Source organism: Ostrea edulis, chromosome 3, assembly GCF_947568905.1.
Source record: "Ostrea edulis chromosome 3, xbOstEdul1.1, whole genome shotgun sequence".
In the NCBI taxonomy this organism is placed as follows: Eukaryota; Metazoa; Mollusca; class Bivalvia; order Ostreida; family Ostreidae; genus Ostrea; species Ostrea edulis.
The window spans coordinates 73,903,065-73,914,994 of NC_079166.1; positions in this window are offsets into that span (position 1 = coordinate 73,903,065).

The window sequence follows — 11,930 nt, forward strand, 5'->3', positions numbered from 1 at the left end:
ATCGGGATAACGCTTGGCATTTTCCGTCAAGTCGAGAATTTTTATATTGATTTGACGGAAAAGGCCGAGTGATGTTCTGATTGGCTCCGGTGAAAAGATACGCTTCTACATGCTCAATCTGACTTTTCTCAATACTAACAAGTTCAACCTCTCTTATTTCCTTCGTGTACCTCAAGGCTCACGCAATAACGAACATCACAATACCCAACATGTATGATACAGTATGTTGTTACATGTACATCATGTATCGTTCTACACTTAGCCCGAACAACATCCATTGTCTCTGTCAGATGGTCAAACGATTTGTTTTACAAATTGAACTTAGGTTCTATAATTTTAACGTGAAAATCATCTTGCTTTATCTCATACATGTGGTGTATATTGATTGTGAGATACAGCATTAGCTTTATCACACGCCCGTTTGATAAAGCACTTTCGGTCCGAACTACTTTTGAAACCGTTCCCGCGTGGATAACATATTTTCAGAACATTTCAAAACACTTAATATGGATATCGTCTATATGTTCCACTGTATATCTGTCCTCACAGAGTCCTTTGAAATCTGCACCAAAGAAATAAAAAGTCATAAGTGCAAGCCTTAGTACCCAATTCATTTTCTCCACACCTCATGTAGAATTGCAAAGCTATAGTTGGAATTCATACAACTATTTCCTTCCTTGATTAAAGCTATAACGCTTTCTATGAACAAAAACCAAAACATGACACTTAATGCAACCTCGTTACATCGTATAGCATAACCCCACACTCATATTGCTCTGGATACGTTTTAAGCAATTAGACTAGCCACATTTCAACAATGAAATGACTCTTTCAAGATTGATATTTTTCGTACACTGTCAGGTGTTAAATGTGTCCTGAGGATTTTTGTTTTTGAACATTGCATCTAAATCTTCAGGAAAGGAATGCTTTTCTATATGAAGAAATAGGTGAACGAAAGTTCCTTTTAAAAAACGTTGACAAAATCATCTTTTTAATGTGTTTTAGTGCGAGTGTTCAACTGAAACTTGTTTTTGACACTATCCTGATACAAACGTGTCTTAGGAAAGCGTCATACTTTGAAGTGCAACAAGGAAAACCAATTGAAAAAATAATTAGGGGGGATGTGTTTTCATATTAATATTTAGTTAAGTGTTTCCTCGTCTCAATATTCTATCCATGACTTAGAATAGAACATACGGAAATAACAGGGAAGAATTATCTATACTCTTGGCATTGGAGTTCGAGCAGTTTGTTTACGTGGACAGCGTCCTCGCAACATTCCAAAGTGCATTGTAACGGAAAACCCATTTCCACAGGACGGATACATCGAAAAGATCTAGCTGTGCATTTCAATACTTTTGATATGGGTTATATTATTATGTTTTTACTAACGCTTTTCTGAAAACTAATACAGTGGCAAGCAAATGACATGTTTCTATAATTAAAATCATAATCATTCAGTTTCAGAATTAAACTGAATTAAAGAGGGTAACCCCGGTACAAACACCGCTAATACCCCCGAGATCTATTAACTGCAAATCTAACAAATGTACGCGTACATATGGTGTTTGCTTTATAAGGGTAAATGGAAACAATTGCAGCAATAAACTAAAGTATACAGTATAATCATATGATTATATTGTTTTATACCCCTCTCAATACAATAACATATACATTTATTCTTTATCTTTATCTTACGCATTTTACTGGCTTTTATGTCGAGTCAGTGTTTTTATCGAAATGAGAAAAAGCTTAAGATACTTTTTGGTTTTCGATGTGCTATAACAAAGCGTAAATGGGCAATATTAGTTTAAAGGATGCTTTGAAATCCCTGAAATTTAGACTAGCTACATATAACATTGTCTTCTAGCGTATGAATCGTATTTATCGGACAAATGAATTTTACATGTAACATGGTATTGAAATGAAGTTATGCAGTATGACTGTTTAAAATATGAATTAGATGCATGGTTATCTGTTAAATTTTATGTAAATGAATATCATCAAGAACCGCTGCATATCTTCTTCTCCCCGTCGCCTCCATGAATATTCAAATGAAAAAATCTGAAGCATCCATGACGATTTCAAAAATTGTATTTTAGTAAAAAGCATAATGTGATTAAGTTTTGAAACAAATATATAGCCTACATTTGACATTAAGACACTCCATAAAACTCCCGAATGTCAGCGTTGAATACTTATGTGAACCAATACAATGCAGATATGACAGCGCGATCTCAAGTTCTAGTAGTTTGCGTGACGCTACATGTAATTCCGAACTAAAGAACTCAAATTGCACGACTGTCTGGTCCAGCAAAATGCACATATAGTACTAAACCGCCAATCCTTGACTACTGTTGAGTTATGTACAATGTACTATTCAGTTTTATTATATTGGCATTAGTTTTTAAATACACTGTACTCAGTTAAGAACGTTGACGTAACATTTCACAGATTTGCAGTTTGGGGACGTGCTTATCAATTTGGTCCTCAGCTACATATTAAATAGCATTAACAAGGAAGATATAGAAAAGCTTTAAGCATGCTGAATTTTAGGAAGTTGTAAAGTATCAATAATAAAGACACAAGCTCTAGAATTTTCGATTTTGTGGAGAACACTTTTTTGAAATTTATACTTCGTCAAACTGTAGGGTTGTAGAAAGGGGGAGGTTTATTTCTGTCCAAGTTGCAGTACAGTGAATCCCGAGAATTTTAATAGCAATTTGTAAAAACAAACAACGGACACCAGGAAAGAAAAGCAAGGTAAAATCATGTGATGATATAAATATAATCAGACTCGGTGCATCGTTTTTCAAAGCAAAAAAGGGACAGTCAGAGAAGTTCACTGCACAAACGTTAAAAGAAATGGACAGCTCTAAATCTAAATTTGGGGTGGGGGTTATAGAAACAAGGATTGATTCTTCATTTCAATTCTTCAGTTAATTTTTCATGTCCACTACAATTCACAATTTATATGTAAAATAAAGTCCGCGAAGCAGCCTAAACATGGAACTGTGTACGCAGAAATGGCCTGTAATAATAGGTGAAAGTGCGATGTCGAAAAAAGTGTGGGGGCAGTGCACACCCCACTCCCTAATGTTATGCAACTGCAATGCAGGTCGAGCTATGCACTGTAAAGTGATATGCATAAAAAAGCTCTTATTCAAAGAATTTAATCACATGTGAACCACCACCACCCCTTACCCTCCACCCCATCCCGATTTCAACATAAAGATTAAATTAGATACGGTTCTTATAAACATGTAATTAACATGTTATGTTCATTGTCCACAATGTGAAACGATAATAAGTTAATAATGTATATGTACATGCATCGGTTGCACATGTCTAATTTTGTATTGTTATGGTCGTTTACAATATTGATAAGAATTGATAATGAAGAATTGATAAAAGGTGAAAGACATCTTGATCCCGATATAAATAAAGTTACATCATGACCCAACATTACCTACGGGGAAAATCATACAGTGGACACATGAACATAGTCAGTAATAAAAAACATTGTGCAGTCACATATTTTTCATTAATTACACATGATTCTTGGACAAATTCCTTAAATGACATTTAATATCAATCAGATATATAATATATTCTTATGTTGAAAACCGCAACGTATTGTGCACCCCCTGTATTCGGGAGGAAATAACTCATACTGCATTGTGAAAATGTATCCCATTCCTACTTGCTTTTTTTACAGTCATGAAATTATAAGATAGGATTGATTCCTTTTAAGAGAAACAAATGAGATACTATCGCATACCCAAGCTTGTCTTGGATATGCGCATTTATCTCCGTAACTGTGTCTTTGTAAGTTTTTACTAAAAGGGAGGGGGTGTGTTCTTATCTATTCCGGGAAATTTAATTCTGCAGTAGTCTAATATATATTGACACGTACACATCACTTCCTTTCTGGAACATTCTTCCAAACGGCGCAGCCATTCAAATTGGTGCAGCGTAAATTGTTATACATATCACTTTAAAATATGCCGAAGATCAAATCAAAAAGGGGGGCATCCAGATCCACGACGTCGGACCAGTCTCAGCATGCTCAAGCAGTACAGACAGGGCGTAATCGTAGGACACGGAGGAGCAATGATGCCGACCCCAGTGTAGCACATGGCAGAATTCAGTAACAGATACCTGTGGTCCAGCCCAACAATCACTTTCAACCCCCACAGCGGGTGCAGCCTGGGGTAGAATTATCGCCGAATACAGGTAATGATATTTTGCACAATGAATTTAATTAGGGCCCACAACCGTTACCTACAATGATCAATTCAAACCAGGCCCCATTGGCATAGCATGTTGGTAACCACACTAAACATACAAGTTAGTCAACGGTAAATTTGTTAATTTAACCACTTTTCTTGTACGTGACAGCAGTAATTATCAGGTAGCATCTATTTTCTCAGTCAACAAATTTGGCCAAATCATTGCACATCCTTAGCAATCAAACAAAATCACTACTATTGAACGCTGGACAGATTGAGTGATTGGTTGAATATTGTGAAACGTCCCTCTCGAGAATGTTTCACTCATATGGAGACGTCACCACTGCCGGAGAAGGGCTGCAAAATGTCGGCCTATACTCAGCGCTTATGGCCTTTGAGCAGGGATGGATCTTTATCGTGTTACACCTGCTGCGACACGGGACCTCGGCTTTTGCGCTCTCATCCGACGGACCGCCCCATTTAGTCGCCTATTACGACAAGCAAGGGGTACTGAGGACCTATTCTAACCCGGACCTTCACGGGAAGGACAAATGCGTTCATCATATTTACTATCATATGTATTGCTGCTCATCCAGATAAAACACAGCAATTATTGAAGTACGTCCAGGATGTTAGACTGGGGGCAGAAAAGTCACATGGTTGGCCTAATTATGACGAGCAGTTTCGCTTGCGCATGGCAACTAATCCGTCTATGGACTGGGGCAGGGTTGACGCAGAGCTTTGCCTCATTTACATGACCCCTTCAAACACAGGGCTTGCATATGAATGGCGGTTTTGACAAGTGTTTACCTTTTGGTTACGCTATTTCATGCAAATTTTTGAAATGTTCTCATCATTTTTACAATGGTTGGTCATAGAAAAATCAGGGATTGAAACGGTTCATCATTACTTGGATGATTTTATTTTTGCAGGCAGTGCGCATGTATACAAGCCATTGTCATGTCCTTATGCATACATTTCAGTGTATGTGTGTCGCGATGGAAATACCTTTGAACCAGGATAAATCTGTTCAACCCACTAGTTGTTTAATATTTCTCGGTCTTGAGATTGATACTATCAAAATACAAATTACAATACCCCGAGAAAAGGTTGACGAACTCATGAATCTCCTACTCTTCTGGGTCTCGAAAAATAAAATTAAGTTATCTACCCTTCAGAGCCTGGTGGGCAAGGTAATATTTTTGGGGCAAAGCAATACCCGGTGGCAGGGCATTCAACCGTAGAATTTACAACGCCATGATTGGTCCCACTAAGCCATCACATAATATCGAATCGATCATTTCATGCGTGAAGACATGAATACATGGATAAGCTCTTTGAGAGGATTTAATGGTGTAGTGTATTTCCCAGAGAGGGAGTAGGCCACCCAGAACACTTTACAATTGTTCACGGACAGTGTAGGTGGATCTATTTTAGGTTGCGGATGTTATTTTCAGGGTCAGTGGACCTACCTTCAATGGCCACATAATTGGGTCATTACTTCCATCTTGAAAGTCATCACATTTTTAGAACTTGTGCCCATTGTGCTAGCCATATCAGTATGGAACAGTAGGTTGCAAAACAAAAACATACTATTTTACTATTTCATGTGGACAATATGGCCTTAGTATACATTCTTAACAAACAGTCATCTAAGTCACATCGGGTCCTGTTGTTTGTTAGTCCACTTATCCTTCAATCATTGCACTTCAATATTCAGTTTAAAGCCCAGCATATCCCTGGGGAAACCAATAGAATTGCTGATTCTATATCTTGCAAGCAGTGGGACTTGTTCAGGGACCTGGCACCTACAGCCGACCACAACCCTCAGCTTCGTTCCAGAGGCTGCTTTGTCAAGTAAATAAGCCGCCTTTTACACTCATCCTTGTCAGCAAACACCAACCAAGCATTTATGGTGGGTATTCAGGCATTCAACCATTCCCGTAGCATTCAGGGACTACCTAACACATGACCACCACCGGATGCTCACTCAATACATTTATTGCACATTTATCCATACACGGTTACAAGCAATCCACAGCTAAAGCATACATCTCTGCCATTAGGATTCAGTGCAAACTCCACTGGAATGCGGATCCGACTAAGCATTTTATAGTGCAGATATTGTTGAAGGGTATGAAGCGCACACATTCAATGTCGGGTGCACCTTTACCTATCACATTGGACATTTTGAAACTAATCATAAATAAACTACAGGTTGTATGCTCTAGCACGTATCGTATGAGACCCTTCTTTTTAAAGCATAATTCTCGCTAGCTTTTAATGCCTTGCTTAGGATAGGGGAATTTGCTTTGTCAAAGGGCAATTCTGTGGATCGGGTTTTACATAGTGCGACATTTCCCTGCACACTAACTATTTAACAATTCACATTAGATATTCAAAACTGACCAATTAGGAAGGGGTACCACATTGATAGTACATAGATGACCGGAACTACTTATTCAATACAGACCATACACGATTATATGGAGGTTAGGACACCGAAAGCGGAACCATTATTTTGTCATTACTCTGGTCAGCCTCTTGCTCGTTACCAATTTACCTCCGTTTTTTTCACCATCGCTTAATTTAGCTGGGATAGGCAGTAGGCGCTTCAAATCCTACTCGTTTCGCATTGGTGAAACAACTACACTCGCACAACAAGGCATGTCAGCCGAAGTTATTCAAGCGGCAGGTCATGGAGACCTGATGCATATCAGTCATATATTCGCTATCTCTTAACGTTCATGAATATGCCTTGGGTAAGTAGCATGCCTAACATTCACCAAGTTTTTCATAGGTCAAATTGAAGTGTGGATTGTTGGATCCTCCATTATTAAGAGGGCAACAGTGGCTGCCAGATCCAGGAGAGGGGGACCAAACCTTAACGTTCCAAATACGACCATTTGGTGGCAAGGTTACGGGGGTATGAATTCATATAGTTGGTGACGAAACTTAAAATATTAAAGCAGGTGCAAGATATTCCTGATTTTATCATTGTTCATTGTGGGGCAAACAACATAGGCCGTACCAACCTGTGGTCACTGGTCAGACTCTTCAGTCAGCTGTACTAGAAATAACCTAACTTTTTACTAGTGTGAGATTAGTGTGGTCCTCACTTTTGCCTAGATTTAGTTGGCGTTATTCTACGCAGGTACAGGCAATGGAAATCGCCAGAGCAAGAATTAGCAGGGACACAGCGGGGGTTAAGGTTTCCCGAGTAAAATAACAAGTAATAACAGCATATTCATATAAAAGTAAAATTCTTTCAAGCGTTGCATATTTTTAGTAAAAATCGTTTGTCAATACATTAATAAACATCGTATCACGTGGGGAAATCCTTTGCTTACCTATTACGTCGTCATACAAGTGACGTAGAGCTATTTTTATCCGCTACACTTTTAGTTGTTTATCACCTCGTTACAGGTGAAAGATGCACTCAAATCATTTGCAGCTTGGGCTTGATATGTCGACATTAATATGGTAAATTTAAAGAGTGATACGGATCGGTACAATATCCTCTCAAATATAGCAATTTCCATAATCTCAACTCAAATGTTGGGCATTTTCCACATTCACATCCAAATCGTATCTAAACGAGGCAAAATATTGTACCTTCCGTATCAATATCCTAAATCTGCAACTAGTTACCTTTCTGAATATGCCTAGGTCGAAATAAAATATCGTCATCTTTCACCTGCAACGAGTCGATATCTACATGCGTTGGTTTTCTTTATTCCAAATAACTATACACATCAGGGGCGATATCAAGGTCACAAAGTGATGTAAAGATTACTTTACAGTCTTTGGTGGACATATTATATATAAATATATGAGGCATATATTATCGAAGAAATTGGGGGGGGGGGGGGTCATCTGACAAACAGATTAAAACACATACAGCTTGAACACTAGATAATGGCATTGAATAGCGAGAAAATATTACATTTTCCCCGCGATACAACTATAGACCTGTACGTCGTGACGTACTTTTATATTGTGACGTCATATAGTATGAAGTGCACCGAGGTTTGTTTTAACTTTACTCGGGACACCTTAACCCTGCTGCGGAGGGTATTAAGTTAATAGCTTCAAAGGGTGGGGCGTTCATCAAACACACACAGTTTGAAGCTAAACCCGTTCACCTGTATTATTCTGATGTTGTGCATCTGTCACAACTCGGGAATGACTTATTTCTGAATAATCTACAAGGTGTCCTTGAAACCTTCATTGGTGGCAGGGTTAGTGTATTCATTTAGAGCTGTTTCGATTTGCGGCAATCTGGTTAGCGGTGACCATTTGACTTGGCGTACTGCCGTCGTCACCACGGTTCTGGGCACTCCCTTGGTGGCGGTTGCAGTCCCACAAGCGGACCTGTTTCACGGGCGTGTGTGGCACGTGCAAGTGGCGTTTCGGCGCACCCCAACTCAAATAGAGGAGTGCACCCAATATTTTGCAGCTTTATGCCATGAACTTGAAAATTTGCAGTATTGATTGATGATTGAATTGCTGATTGAATGATTGAATTGTTGTTGACATAGAATTGTCAGACTATTGATTGATTGATCATCTTAATCCTTGTATTATTGATTGATTGATTTATTGTATTTGCATTTGGTGACGTTGTGCTCTTGCGTTTACCCAGTTCACAATTCGCCCATCTGGGCCATCACATTTGATTGATTGATTGATTGTTGAGGGGGCGGCTCTGTGGTAGCCCCCAACCATCACCGCGGCCAAATGCGCCAAAACAAATAAATACCGTTCATTATATAGTGGTTGTACAGTATTATTTTTGGACAGGAATCGGTGATAATATTTGTTTACAAGATTAAACAAAACGTTGGTGTCCTTTCTAGTGTAATTGAAAATGGATCCTAAATTAGAAACATGTTCATTTAAATTTGAAGAGTTGCAGTGGCTTCAGAAAGTGCATTTATCATAGTGAATAAAAAGGTAATAATAACGAATAGCGATTTATCTCATAGATATTATAAAGAATTGAAAGTAGAGGGCAGGTTAATTTTATACCACTATTCGTGTATGTTGAGGCAAAATACACCTGAAGTTTCTCATAAGAGCAGTTAATATTTTCGTCATGAGTAATATAGTTGTTTGGCTAATGATTCACCAGATCAAACAACTTGTCTTTATTGTAGGGGTTTTTGTGAAGCTTTGGAATCCAGTATAGGTGTAGTAGCTTAAATGTCTTCCTTCCGTTGACTGGAATATTGAATACCTTTAAAACTGAATCGTGATTTCGGGGAATTAAATCTTGCGGTAAGGAACATTGAGTACAACTTGTAATATGGAATTGAAACCCAAGTTATTCTACAAAATAGTTGTAATAATGAACCTTAAGAGTTCAATGCCGTCACAAGCTTTATCAGCTTGAACCAGTACATTTTCACCATATAAGCTATCTAATTATTTATTCACTTATGGTTTCCTAAACTAAAAAGGGAGGGGGTGACATGCATTATTATTTTAACTTGTATTATAAGGTATTTCAATATTCCTCTGATACTTTTTAATCATTCTCACAAAATTTCAAGATCTTCTTTTTCATATCTGACCCATTGTCTGGCACAATCTTCTACAAAATGACAATACAGAGGTATGTCCGTCGCCAATAGAGAACAGTCACTGGAAGTGTGGGTAACATGTACGTAGATCTTACCTAATACCCCCACCCTATTTCTAACCAAGGAAATAAAATAGACATAAAACCAATATCTCATCCAAAATATGTGATTTCCCATCGATTACCTTCATAAGTTGTTCTGCTTAGCCAGTTTCTACTTTTGGTAAGCTTTTGAAATGACCACTTGTGAAATACTAATATATGTAACTGTGCGCAACAGAATCATGTAAACAATCTCTATATATATTAGTATTGAATGAATCATTGGTTTTATATCTTTTCAGTTGGTTTAGAAGGATAGAGGGACATGTATGTACGTAAGATTTATACATGCTATCCACATTGCAGGTGCCTGTGATAGAAAGATCGGGGCATTTCGAACGTCGTATTTTTTAAAAATGTGTATAAACTTTGATTTTAGTTCGTCATTTTCAACTATATCTACATCACCAGTAAAGACATGTCCAGTGTAATAAATCGATAGTTGAAATAGAGAGAAGAACACGTAGGATTATTTTGTCTAAGATGGTCTATATATGTGGTCATTGTAGCGTTCATTGATTTATGATTAAAATGTTGCGTCGTAACTGTAGGGGGATATTTTTATGAAATACTAAGCACGAACTTCAGCTTGAAATATGTTGGAATAGGAGGCTAAACATTCTTGATGGCCAAGGATGTGACGTATATTGACGGCATCTATATCTTTGTTTGCATTTCAGTTTAAGGAACCGACAGCGTGATCCGGAACATCCATAACCCACGATGGTTTAAAGGCTCATAATCATAGCAATCACTCTATATTTTGAAGAATTCAAGTATGAATTTATTCTGGTTTCTTTAAATATTAAAACTATCAAAAGACTTATCTGATAACGTTTATATATGTAATAGTTTGTTGACGGAAGATAAAAGAGAACACTTTTTTTGTAGGAATGCTTGATTTACAATTCCAAAAGTTAGATATTAATCAATAAATATCCCTCGATCAGATAAGTATCAGATATTCCAGGTTCCCTTTAATACACTGGAAATGTTCGTTCAGTGATGTTGTTTGGAACAGCTTGATGTATTTTACCCATCTGATCTAAAGTTAGATTTTAAGGTATTCAATATCTAACGTAATGAGATTGAACGATTTAAATGAAGATAAATAATGTTTATTGTTAAATAACGATGAAAGCGGAATAGTTGAAATTCACATGATTGGCCAATGACTAAATGCCGACCTTTATGCAATTGAACCTTTTGGAAGAGTAACTCACCCTTGATAAAAAGGAGAAACATCTAATTTTCTAAAACTGATTGCGGTAATTGATTAATTCTATAATAATAATAATAATAATAATAAGACCTTTATTTAACCAGGATTACATATTTAGCGATAACGCTAGTTTTCAATATGGTCCTGCATATAACATACATACAGACAGATATTAGTAAAATAAACACAGATTAAAAGAAGTAGAATACATATAAACTTAAGAAATAATTATGAATGTAAGATAAATAGAATACAAAATGAAGCTTAAAAAGTATGGTGATAATCTCTAAGATAATTTCTCTTAAAACACGCAACACTCGTTGAGTTTCTTATGTTTTGACTCAAGGCATTCCACACTGTGCTCCCTGAAATGCTGAAAGATCTTCTATAATATTCTGTTTTTGCCCTGGGTATATACAAAATATTTGAATAAGAATTTCTAGTTTGCCTCTGACTGACTTCTGATACATATTTAAAAACATTTAAATAATCTGGCATTAAACCATGTAAAACTTTATACACTAAAATGACTTCTATAGACAAAGTAATCTGATAGAGGCAACCAGTTAAGTTCTGTAAACATGACATTAGATGGTGTTTCAAAATTTCTGATGTTAAGAATTACCCTTGCAGCTCGTTTTTGCAATATAAAAAGCTTATTCACATTTTCAGCATTTCTTGGATTGCTCCATATAGTACAACAATATGTAAAATGTGGAAAAATCATAGTATTAAAAATCTTCAGCAACGCATCGTTTGACATAAAATATCTTATTCTTCTTAAAATGCC